This window comes from Phoca vitulina, unplaced genomic scaffold (genome assembly GCF_004348235.1).
Source record: "Phoca vitulina isolate PV1807 unplaced genomic scaffold, GSC_HSeal_1.0 scaffold5, whole genome shotgun sequence".
Classification (NCBI taxonomy): Eukaryota; Metazoa; Chordata; class Mammalia; order Carnivora; family Phocidae; genus Phoca; species Phoca vitulina.
The window spans coordinates 20,257,331-20,271,019 of NW_022589708.1; the positions used below are offsets into that span (position 1 = coordinate 20,257,331).

General features: G+C 36.1%; 1 pseudogene; it reads left to right on the forward strand.

The window, feature by feature from the left end:
* Positions 1–12,020: 12,020 nt before the first annotated feature.
* On the forward strand, positions 12,021–13,185 carry LOC116631382 (annotated as a pseudogene).
* Positions 13,186–13,689: the final 504 nt, after the last annotated feature.

Consider the following 13,689-nt stretch of genomic DNA (forward strand, 5'->3'; position numbering starts at 1 on the left):
AGGCTGACAAAACATAGATAGCAAATTATATCAAGGATTATAAACTAGCCTACAAGCCATTACAGACTAATATCTCATGATCGTAAGTGCAAAAATTCTAAGCAAAATTTTAACGAGCTCTGTTAGGAAAGAACATTAAGGACATTAAAGATCTACATTATGTTAATGAAAGAATAATAACTTACCATAAAATTAGTTTTATTCTAGGAATGCAAACACGATTTATCATTTGAAAATTAATCCATAACCTTAAGGAAATTAAAAGAATGTTGAACAAATCTCACATGCATATTTATTTGGGTGTAGAATAGTTTCTGAAAACAAACACACTTTGGGCTTTATAGAAACAAACAAAAAATATGTGGTAAGCTAGCAATGGAAGGGAGTTTTCTCCCCCATCTCTCTTTGTTCAGGCATAACAGTCCAAAAAAATGTATATATTTAAGGTGTTTTGATATACATACACACTGTGAAATAACCACAACCAAGCTAAATAACATATCCATCACCTCACATATTTACCATTCTCTTCCCCCTCCCCCCGTCCCACCCCTTTAGGCAGGAACACTTGAGATTTTCCCTCTTAGCAAATGTCATCTTTACAATACAGTATTGTTAAGTATCGTCCCATTGTTGTACATTAGGTCTCTCTTCAGAATTTATCCATCTTGCTTAAAAAGGACTTTATGCCGCTTGACCAACATCTCCCCATGGCCTCCTCCCCTGACCCTGACAACTACTTATCTAGTCTTTTCTGTGAGTTTGATTATTTTGGATTCCACATATAACTGAGATCATTCAGTATTTGTGACTGGCTTATTTCACTTAGCATAATGTCCTCCAAGACCATCCATTTTGTTGCAAATGGCAGGATTTCCTTTTCTTTAATGCTGAAAAATATGCATCTATATCCCACATGTTCTTCATTCATTCATTCATTGATGGGCATTTAGGTTGTTTCCATAACTTGGTTATTGTGAATCATGCTGCAATGAACATGGGGTACAAATATCTGTTTGAGATGCTGATTTTATTTCTTTTGGATATATACCCAGAAGTGGGATGGTGGGATCATTTAATTTTTTGGGGAACCTCCCTACTATTATCCATAATGGCTGTACCAATTTACATTCTCACGAACAGTGTACAAGGGTTTCCTTTTATACATATCCTCACCAATACTTGTCTTTTGACTTTTTGATAATAGTTATTTTAACAGATGTGAGGTATTACCTCACTGTGGTTTTGATTTGCCTTTCCCTGGTGATTAGTGTGATCTTGAACACCTCTTCAAATACCAGTTGGTCATTTGTATATCTTCTTTGGAGAAATGTCTGTCCAAGTCCTTTACTCATTTGAATTGGGTTATTTGTTTTTACTATTGAGTTGTAGGACTTCCTTATATATTTGAAGGAATTACCTTCTAATCAGATGTATGGTTTATAAAAATTTTCTCCCATTTTTTAAGTTGTCTTTTCACTCTGTTGTTTTTTTTTCCTGTACTGAAGCTTTTTATGCTGATGCAATCCCACCCTTCTGTTTTTGCTTTTGTTGCTTGATATTTGCAAGACAGCTTTATGAAGATGCTGGTCTTCTGGGCAGTATTTTTTTTTTTTTATCCATTCACAGTCTCCCTGGAATTATACTCTTCAGCTCACTTTTCAGGAAAACTTGTTACAAGGAACGTGGTTGGCAAAAAGCCTCCAGAAACTGCACCTTATTTTGAGCTTGCGCATTGATGCCAGAGTAACCTCTTCCCAGGCTGCTTCCAGTCATGACCTCATATCCATTATATTTGTCTTCCTTCCCCTTATGAAATGAAATAAATTTATCACTTTGCTCTAAAAATTACTTCTCAAAATCCAAGACAGCATCTTTGGATTTAATTGTACCTATTGGAACTAATAATGTTAAATTCAAAATGCCCCATAGCCAAGATGACCACCTGATCTGGGGTAGGTCTCTCTCTTCCCATCTAGAAATAATGTACCAAGTCTTTACAGAAATACTGTGAATCACCTCCATCTTTACTCCATTCTTTGTCAATTGTCTAAATATATCCATACGACTCAGTCCTTTTCTCTGTATAGTTAGTTCTCCTACTGTCTTTTATTTTTTTTCTCATCTAGTCATCTTCTTGTAAAAAACTTGTATATTTTACCCATAAAACCTTATGCATGAGGGATTTGACAGCTGATCTTTTTTTTTTTTTTTAAGATATTTATTTATTTTTGAGAGCATATAAACTGGGGAAAGGGGCCAAGGGGGAAGCAGACTCCCCACTGAGCAGGGCGCCCTATGTGGGCCTCGATCCCAGGACCCTGGGATCATGACCTGAGCCAAAGGCAGACGCTTAACCAACTGAGCCACCCAGGCACCTGACAGCTGATCTTCCATGACGTTCTGTATTTTCTTCTGTCCTCCCAGTAAGAGGGTCATATGGAGGGGACAACATAAGGGGCTCCGTTCATTGCTACATTTATGATTTACTGTGTTGGAGCTTTTCATTAGGAATAGCCAGCACTTATTATATAACTAATTCAAGTTTTAGTATTTTTACATTTTTATGGATTTATCACAAGTTTTTGAAGGTTCAGAGGTCAGTGGATGGAGCACTTTCCTTTCTCAGTGTAAACTCATCCTACTCTCACTTTTATCCAATCCAAAATGGACAATGTTGTCAACCTTTTTAATTCTGTAGGATTCTTTGAATACAGAACACTGCACCCAGCTAAGGGTTGGTGCCAAATTGTTTTCCCCTATTCTGTATATTTACAATCAAATTCAGGGTGACTTGGCCATTTGGCCAATAGTCTAAGATAGCAATGACTAGTTGAACAGTTGTTAATAATTTTCAGCAAAATTACTTAATTCTGTAATGAACTAGAGGTCATCACATATATAAAATCTTTGATCTCATGAAGATATATAAAAATGTGGATTATTAACACACCAACTTATGATTTAAAAACTGATTTCAAAAAAGACATAATAGAATCATTTATTCTATCTTTCCTCTACTGACTGCACTTCAGGATAACCAAGTAGTTGAATAGGGTCATTTATCTTTTAGAAGAATTATAGGCCTTAAATGCAGAAAGAATGACAGAGTTCAAACATCACTGGTTTGCATTCCAAAATTAAATGATGGATTTAGGTAATAATCATGAATATGTGCTAAAACCATTTCATAAAAAAATAATAATGGGTTTTATGTTTGCTATATCTAGCATATATCACCTGTACCCAAACTATAATTTTGCAAAGTCAGATATCATATCTCTAACAAAAGAGTCATCATGTACTTAACAAAACCAAGTATCCGTGCTTCCTAAATGATATAATAGGAATGGCATAGCACTACCTAAGAAGTATGTTTGCTTTTCCCCAAAAAAACCTGAATTGGACTCTAATCAGATTTTAGATGTAACTACAGTACAATCAATACAGAGGATAGAGGAAATTGATAAACAGTATGACAAGGATATAAGCAGTGAATCTAGAATGTATTTCTTAAATCCTGTAAGACCACCAAATGATTTTCTCTGTGGTATAGGAATTCATTGATTACAAATAGTCAAGATTTCCCTAGGCTCGTGAATATGAATGTGTTCCTTTTCTATTTAATTAAAATTTGACATCATGAGTCTTATAAATATTCTCCTTTAATTAATTGGGAAGTGCACAGTAAATAACAGAAAACTTTACTGAAAATGTTTTCTTTAATTTTTATTTCACGCTTCTTTGAGATTTTACAGCTGAAACCAGAGAGTTGTAAAATCTATGGGCCGCATTGAGCAGTAGACAACTTATTTAGCAAGATACACTTAAACTTTAACCCTCAGGTCAGCCAGATGGACATTATTACATGACTTCCAGCTTTGCTAAGCAAAAAGTAAATTCAGTTGACAAAAGTTGCTACCATACCTCCCTGTCAGCATAATTTACATTACAGGAGAAAGAAAAAAAAATGGTTTGGACCCTCTGGCAGAGTTGTATTACAGTCAGCATTTTCTAATTGTACCTCTTTTGTTAGCAACATAATGTTGCAGCTTTTAGTTAATAGTCATTCTGAAGAATACTTTCTGAAGACATTACAGGAAACCTTTTTGTTTTGAAAAAATTTCCAGTCAAACTTTGATAATGCAGACAACATTATCAGCATATCTGGCAAGCATTCTTCCTATATCACTACACAAGAATTTTTAAGAGGACAAAGCTTTAAGTACTGTGAACATTTAAAATGAGGTATATATTTTTAGTATATATAAGCGTATATATTTATTAACACAAGAGTAAAACAATAATTATAATGTCAACATTAATAATTACACTGTTCTAATTATCAACAATTATGAATATTATCTGTAATCACATTAATTTTATATTATCATACAATTATATTACGTGTTATTCTATAATTATACTATACCATATGTAATATAACAATATATAATCTTTATAGAATATAGATAGCTACCTATAATCACAAAAATTATTAACCATTAATATTATCACTATGTAACAGACATTTTTACTTATTAATAAACAAAATTATTTATTAATAATAAATATGTATGATTACCATTACTGTGTGCATATATTTTAAATTTTGGATATCCATTTTCCATATTGATAAGCATGTAGGTTATTTCCAAAATTTGTGTTTACAAACAATGCTGTGATATATTTGTATGTGTGTAGTAAATGTATAGACCATGAATGAGAAGGGTGTACACTAGCTTCCAAAAAGTAATCCTCTGAAGGAAAGTGGAAAGGTATAAAAAGGGTCACAGTTGCTCTTACTTCAGTCAGTAAAATGTATGTATTCTATGAAACTAAGTATATATCAAATGTGACAAAATTTCAACATTAACAATTTTCTGTGGCAAGTATATAGTACTCAAGTTATTTTCTCATATTTTAACAATATTTGAATTTAGGCTAAAGAGATAAAACAAGAATATAAAGATTATTGTATACAATGAATGTTTTAAATTTAGAGTGGCGGGGGGTGGGAGGGATGGGGTGGCTGGTGATAGACATTGGGGAGGGTATGTGCTATGGTGAGCGCTGTGAATTGTGTAAGACTGTTGAATCACAGACCTGTACCTCTGAAACAAATAATACATTATATGTTAAAAAAAAAAAAAAAAAGATAGTAAGAAGGGAAAAGTGAAAGGGGGGAATCAGAGGGGGAGACGAACCATGAGAGACTATGGACTCTGAGAAACAAACTGAGGGTTCTAGAGGGGAGAGGGGTGGGGGGATGGGTTAGCCTGGTGATGGGTATTAAAGAAGGCACGTACTGCATGGAGCACTGGGTGTTATACACAAACAATGAATCATGGAACACTACATCAAAGGCTAATGATGTAATGTATGGTGATTACCATAACATAATAAAATAAAATTTTAAAAAAAGGAATAGTTTAAAACTAGTTTCCCTACCATATTTATTTATAGATATTTTAATTACTCTTCCTTAACTTACATCCAGCTATCCTGACTATTATTAAAACTAACCAGGAATTGGAAATAGCACATGACTGTCTTTAATATGATGTGTTAGTTGAATCCATGTGTAGAAGTCATTGTAGGTGCCTTTAACTTAGCCAGGAAGTTGGCAAGTAATGAAGCTGGCTATAATGAAGCATCTGGTTTAAGTGTATCTTGGGATTCAGACCATTTGCCTCCTGAAATAAAAGCTTTAGGAGACTTGGTTGAATATAGCAGGATAATGGAGTGTGGTAGTTGCTACTGTGGTCATCCCAAATATTCTTCAAGTTGTTCAACTTTAAAGCAGAGAACGCGAAGAGCAGAGCCCAAAGCCTAGCACTCAATAAAAATATTGTGTGGGCAGTGTGTGTGTGTGTGTGTGTGTGTGTGTGTTACCACAAATCATCAAATGGCTCAAAATAAAATAATTTTTTTTTTTTTTTTTCTGTTTGGACTACAAAAGCCAAATGTTTTTTGTCAAGCTAAAGTTATTGTTAGCAACGGCAGCGAACCTGGCCGGGGGCCGGTGGGTGAGTGAAAAATAAATTTGCTTCCTTTGCTGTGCATTCATTCCTCACACCACGAACAAATGAAATAGCTTGCAAACTGTCCTTTAAAGATCTGTCCATACAGGGATGGTCCAGTAGCAGAAAGATTGCCCCAGTCTCATTCATCCAGACCATATTTTTTCAATTGTAGCGTTTAAAAAGAAATCGTTAATCTGGAGTTTGGGGATGATCAGAGCAGCGGATTCATGGCTAAGGATTCAAAACCATCATAGCCCGAGGGCGCCTGGGTGGCTCAGTCATTAAGTGTCTGCCTTTGGCTCAGGTCATGATCCCAGAGTCCTGGGATCTAGCCCCGCATCAGGCTCCCTGCTCCGCGGGAAGCCTGCTTCTCCCTCTTCCACTCCCCCTGCTTGTGTTCCCTCTCTCGCTGTGTTTCTCTCTGTCAAATAAATAAATAAAATCTTAAAAAAAAAAAAAAAAAAAAAAAGAATGTTGTCTTAGAGTTTGGTCACCTGGCTTGAAATTCCAGGAAGCCACTTGCCAACTACTAGCCTTTGTGCATAACATCTCTACAAATTCACATGCCAACATCCCCTTACCTGCAATTCCAAAATTCAAAAGCTCTGACAACTGACAATTCTGGAGGTTTTGTGTAAGCCTACTTGGTGGCAAAATTTAATCTGATTACCATGAAGACGCTTAGAATCTCTATTAACTCCAATTACTATGCATATCCAAATGTTTTACTGAAGATATTTTAGTATTTTATCCTTATGTTTGATTAGACATAATACTGTAGATAATCCTGGAATTATGACAAAAATACAGTAGAAGGATCATATCACCTCTATGAAATATTTTTGCATACTAAAGCACATCTGGCTCAAGATGTCTGCCTAAGAGATTGCAAACCTCTTATCCTAATTATAAAATTGGGAGAAAATAGTATCCATTACATAGAATTTTTATAATGAAAATAATGTAGAATAGTTACTGACCTCAATGTCCATCTCTTAACAATCACTCAGTCCATGTTAGCTATTATTAATATACTCCCAAGGTAAAAACCACAACTGATTTGTGAAGAACTGGTGGGAGATAGTCTAAGTAACTTGAAATTTTTAGCTGTCCCACATCATTGCTTTCCTTCTACTTCTTTAGGATATAATTGGCCCATGTCTATAAAGAAAATCATCTACAATGAGAAAATGAGGCTGAGCTGAGATAGTATTTTCCATAGCATAAAGCTCCATGACACAGTGATATAACATCTCCAGAGTTCTAATGGATGGAAAGTAGAAGCCAATAATTTTATACCTAGGGAATAGTTGTTTAAGTAAAAGCAACAGACAGGCATCTCAAAATAAGGCAAAGATCCCAGAATTGCAAGACCAAGGATCATTTTATTGTGGGGGAGGGGGCAAAATATAACTCATAAAGTACAAATCTTAAAATACAGAACTCAAATCACAAGTTTTAGAATAAAAGAATCTATGAAATGGTGGGGAATTGGAACAAATAGATGAGTCCAAAGAAATAATGCAAAGTTCTGTCTATAAAAGATCAGGCTATGAGCACTAAATCTATTTGTAGCAGGCAGCCTGGAAGAGGTCCCCCAACAGTCCTTGCCTCCTGGTCTTCATTCCCTTGTGTAATTCCTTCCATTGAATGTGGGCTGGACTTGGTAACTTCTTCCTATGGAGTGGAGTATGGCAGACTTCAGCTCCTAGATTTACTTATAAAAGACAGTGGCTTTTGTCCTGGAGCTTCTCTCTCCCTCCCTTGTAGCTGTTAGGACAGCTAAGAGATGCCTGCAAGGAAAGGAGCTGAGTCCATGAGACCCTGAGGGCCTCAAAGACCTGTGAGGAACCAAATCCTCCTTTGCGATGAGACTGCACCCATCAGCAGCTTGAATGCCACCTCATGAGAGAGCATAAAGGAAAGGCAGGACGCACTCAGCTAAGCAACACTCGGAATTCTGGCCTCCAGGAACAGAGATAGCAAATGTCTGCTGCGTTAAGTAACTAAGATTCGGCATAAATTTTTTATCCAGTGCTAAAAATAAGGAAGCATGTAACTATAGAGAGAATGCTAAATGGCTTCCATTACAGAGCAGAATACAATTTTTATGAACACATATGGAGTTAAAATGAATGGTGCAGGTGGAGGTAATAACAAGAAATAATATAGAATGAGTGAGGTGCAGGAAGAAGGAAATATGTGTTCTAATATTTTATGGATATTATAGTGGAGTAAAAATGCTACCTAGATTTCATAAGTTATGAAAGAGAAACATAAGGACATAATCTAAGCCAATAAGGTGCACTAGACAAAATCAAATAATGTACAGTTATGCACAAATAATGCACAAAAACATGGATATTAATAATAATAATGAGAAAGATAAAGAGGGAGAAGTAGCTAGCACATGTAGCAATTATTATATTTCTGTCCCTCTTCCTAGCCATTTATATATATTAACTCATTTAATCCTTACAACAATCCTAGAAGATGTATGGTATTATCGCCAATTAATAGGTGAGGAACAATTTTTTTTAATTCCTAAATAATACAACCATGTGACTTAGTAAAGTCCATTCTCACACATAAAAATAATATCCTCAAATGTTTGTTATTAGGTAAGAATAAAATAAATGAGTCTTCAAATCAATGTCAAAAAATGACAAAAAGCAAAGTATATGAAAGGAAGTTAGAATAAATTATTCATCTCCCCATGCTAAAATAAAAATTCAGTATCATGTATAATTACAATCTCCCCCAACTTAGGCTTTTGCACGGGCTCCTTTCTCTGCCTGAAATCCTCTCCCCAGAAATCTGAGTCTTCTTTGCATCTGAGTCACACCGTGTCAGATGTCCTTATCCCCTTATTGTCCTACACGTCACCTCTTCAAAGAGTCTTCTTCAAACACCAACATTAAAATGCCCTATATGCAGTCTTTCTCTCTTTACATTTTTGGTAACTGAGGTACATTCATTATGTTTGTCATACCCCTCATATACCGGTCATTAACTCTTAGAAGATGCTAACTGTCCTCATTTAGTGGCCCATGCATGCTCCCAGTTAGTCATTTGAGCTCATATCACTTCATTGCTTTTCATGCAATCCTCAATCTCAATCTATTTCTCTAAAGTCACTACAAACAATGCTCTTGAAAAAACTATACAATGAATTACTTAGGTCTTGCAATTATAACTATAGGTAGGATAATAATTCTATTTTCAGGAAAAAAAATCTGATTACATTTTAAAAGTTAATTCTAAACAAACACAAGATGTGCACTAAATGTTAAGTTCCGTTTAGATAAAGAAGTTACACTCAGCCTATTTATTATGACCACCATTAGCTGTAGTAAGAATTGAGTCCATGCATTTAAAAATAGATACATCATCGGTCATTTATTTGTTGATGATAAAAATTCTGTTGTCAGAAAGTCTGAGTCATAAATACATCAAGTTTAGCACATAATTATTTAAGGAAAAGTTTAGCACATAATTACTCAAGCAGTAGGAGAGAATAGGAGGTTCACAGATACAAATACATTGCAGACAAATAAATGGAAAATGAGACCCTTAGATGTTTTTCTCTAAAAACTGTTGTCTGTTAAATAAAATTCTTACAGATAAATATTTTTGCATTTATAAGAGAATTAGCCACATGGGAAGTGTCATGGTTGTTTGGATTATAAGAGACAAAATTCTGAGTAAAATTCAGGGGATGGAGAGAAAATTCTATATTCCCTATTTTGAGGCTCTCTTTTTACTTCAGATATACCCAGATATATTCCCAAATATATCCAGAGTTGATAACAGCAAGGTTCATTTTAAGTTAAGTAGAGAACAGCAGATAGATAAGATCTACAGAGGTAATAAAAAAAGGAACTGGTAATAGTAACTAATAGCAACACTTCTAGAAATTCTATGGTGCCCCTAGAGGAAAGTTGACCCTGAGACTAGAAAATAATATATATATATATATTGAAGTTACAAAGAAAAGGTACCAAGTAATTCTGATAAATAAATAAAACTCATACATTTTTAATACGGTATTTATTTCAATTCTTGTTTGTATAACTGAAACCACAGGGCTTCAGACCTATATAAAACACCTGTTCTTTTTTTTTTCCATTTAACATTTCAATTAAAGAAAATCATTTACAGTTAAAATTTTTTGTACACCAAAGCATTTTCTTTTTTTTTTTTTTTTAAGATTTTATTTATTTATTTGACAGAGAGACAGGGAGAGCACAAGTAGGCAGAGCGGTAGGCAAAGGGAAAGGGAGAAGCAGACTCCCTACTGAGCAGGGAGCCCGATGTGGGACTCGAACCCAGGACCCTGGGATCATGACCTGAGCTGAAGGCAGCCGCTTAACTGACTGAGCCATCCAGGTGCCCCATCCAAAGCATTTTCTTAATAAATGAACAACTAAAGGGCTATTTTTTATTTTTAACAAATAAAAGGCTTTCTCCTTCCTGAAACTTACTACTAAAATATTTTACCACCTAGAATTTTTTTTTCTTTCTAAAATTTTTGAAACAATGCTCTTCCCATGGCTATCTGACCAGGTGCCATTATTATTTTTATTTGATTTGTTATTTGTCAAGATATTATTGTCCCAAATGAAACTGACCATCCATCCCTTTGTTCATTCTTCCCTTCATTTATTCCAAGAATAAAATTAAGAGAAAAAAAAAAAAAAAAACGATCTTTGGGAAAAAGTAATCATTAAAGAGAAGTTTTGCTGTGAAATTTCTTTGATACAGCTGAAGCAAAGGGGAAAAAAAAAAGAACAGAAAAGGAAGATTGCATGTATGCTAGCATCACTGAGAATAATAGAGTTCTGATATTGAATGGCAAACTTTGAGCTACAAAATAATTTGAATCCAAGTTGATAGAAGAGTAAATAAATTGACACATCTCTCTCTTTCTGGTTACAATAAAGTTGTAAAAGTGGATAAATGGTGAGACTTATGAAAGGAAATCACTAACAAGCTCCAATGTGAGGAATAAGTATTAGTGTGCAGAGTCTCAGTGGGAGGACATAAATCTAGGCAAGGGATCAAAAGAGTTTACTGGAAGAGTGACAATCCATTGAAGAGGGAGGAATTGAAGTACATGATTCACTAGAAGATATTAGGCAAAGGAAAGAAACAGTACAATGTAAAGAGATGTTAGAAAATCTGGTGTATTCAAGGAAGAGGCAGAAGACCATTGTACCTGAAGAGGTTAACAAGCAGGAAGAAGGTACAGGAGAAGTGCTATTAGGTCTCAGACCATCACAAGGACTTTGGCCTTAACTCTGACTAAGCCATTGCAAGGTTTTGTGTAGAACAGTGACTGTCAAAATTTAGGTGCATCTGAAACACCTTGGAGGAATCGTAAAAATACAGATTGCTGAGTTCTGCTGCCAGGATTTTTGACTCAAAAGTTCTGAGATGCAACCCCAGAAACTGTTGCTGGACTAATGACCACATTTTGAAAATCACTGGTGTAGAGGATTGACATGCAATGTTTAATTCAGCTAATCTGGTTTATTTTTGGAAGGAGACTAAAGCAGCTCAAGGATGAAAGCAGTCCGGGAAGGCTTCTCTCTGTGGGTTGTGGTGGAATTCATTTTCAGGTCTACATGGCATCCATGGCTTCAATTAGATTGTGTATGCATGTGTGCATTTATGATGATCTTCAAAAGACCATAGTGGCCACTTCCGGGAAATACTAATTGCCTTAGGGGACCAGTGTGCATTTTTGATGCAAGACCCAAGTGCTCAGGAGTGTGTTGAGGTCTATGTCCTGTGTCTCATGCAGCTCGGAGACTCCTATGCAGTCTCAGCCTGAGCCTTGAGCCACATGCCCTGGTCATCAGTCAGTCATTGGTGAGGGTGTTATTCTCTGCATGTCTACATTGTAAAGCAATGATGGCTCCCTTGCTTGGACTGGAGCTACTTCCTGGAAGAAGAAGGTCACTGAACTTAACTTAAGATGAGCAGTATGTAATGGGCCAGCAAGCTGTGTATCCTTCTTGGCTCTTACCTCCAGAAGGTAACAGAGGACTTGTCGTGCCTGCCACCAGCATGCCAGGCCAGTGAGTCCTGAAGCTAGTCAGCCTTTGAGGTCTGAGGGATGTACACTTCCCTCTGAATCTGGAACTCCAGAGACGCAGGCCCTGATGAAGGGAGCATCACCTCACCCACTACCTTTGTTTGGCTCTGTGGCATTTGTGACAGCCCTGGAAGATCTCCAAAATCAGCCTAGCTGCCCATCTGGCAGGATTACTTGAAGACCAGTGACCATCAACTGTGGGCACATCTTCTGTCACTCCTGCAACAGTATTTCCTGAAAGGAGCTATAGGATACCTTTCCATGCCCTGTCTGACATTTTTTTCTGTCCAGATAAGAACTTCAGGAACAAATCCCAGCTCAGTAATTTGATGTAAATCACTAAGGCACTCTCCAGATCAGAGGAAGCAAAAGGAAGAGGCATGAAGAGAATGCTATGTTTGAGAAGTACAATCAACTTTCAACTCTTTTCTGTATGAAAGACCTAGAGGTTTGATGTATACAGTATATTTTCTCCACCAAACACCAGAAACAGCACATATATCGTGTGAAGAAAGCTGCTCCCATCACATGAAAATTCTAGAATGTGGCATTGAGCCCTTGAAGAACAATGCGGAATGAGCTGAAAAAAAAAGACTAAGTTTGCAAGTCAGCATGTCAGTGGAGCTGACAAAAAGATAAAAGGTAAGAGAGAGGAAATAAATTCTGAATGTGGACAAATTAGACTGTTTCTACTGAATGAGCAAGAAGCAATTTAAGCAAATACAAGATAAAGAGATGGACATTGTAACAAAACTAAAAGAGTATCTCATAAATGTTTTGATCACACCTGCACATTGAAACATCTGCTGGGGGTGATAGAGGGCAAGTGTGCAGTATGAACCAAAGTTACTGACGTAGGAATATCCACCACAGGGTAGAAACCTAACATCTCCGGACCTCTTTTCTTTCTCATTAAAGAAATATGGATTTGGCCTTCCTCCACATTCTGGCTTGAACAAATTTATCAACCCATTTCAAAGTGGAAGCGATGGCCCCTGTATGTACTCTGTTTCTTCCCACAAGGAGAAAAAATACTTTCTCAGATGTGAAAGCGATTGAGCTAATGAAAATTGCATTTTTCACAAGAGTGTTAAGAACCTGAGTAATTGTCCATGAAATACCAAAATACCTATTTTGATAACCTTTTCTGGTTGTTGTCCCTAGAAGAATCAAACAAACATGTTTTGAACTTTTTGCCTCAAAAATTTTTAAAGCGACTATCTCCTGTGTCTTATAGTTTCCTGTCAGCTCACAGGCTTCGAAATGTGCTGAAACAAGCTTTGTAATGGAATTAGTGGAGAGAGAAACAATTAGGCAGCTTCAGAGAGATCATCACAGACCTGCCTAAAGATATGGTCTGCGCAGCTAATGTTTTCAATACTCTTTCTCACCATTCCTTGTATCCCCTAATGTTTACATCCCAGCTGCCTCCCTGCCCATTGTAGGAAGTGTTGGTTGGAAAGGAAGTAGCGCTGAGAGAAAATATTGATACATAAACCATGTGTTCTTTTTTAGTTCATTAAAATCTACGTTTACTGATTGAAGAAAAAATCATTTGTTGTC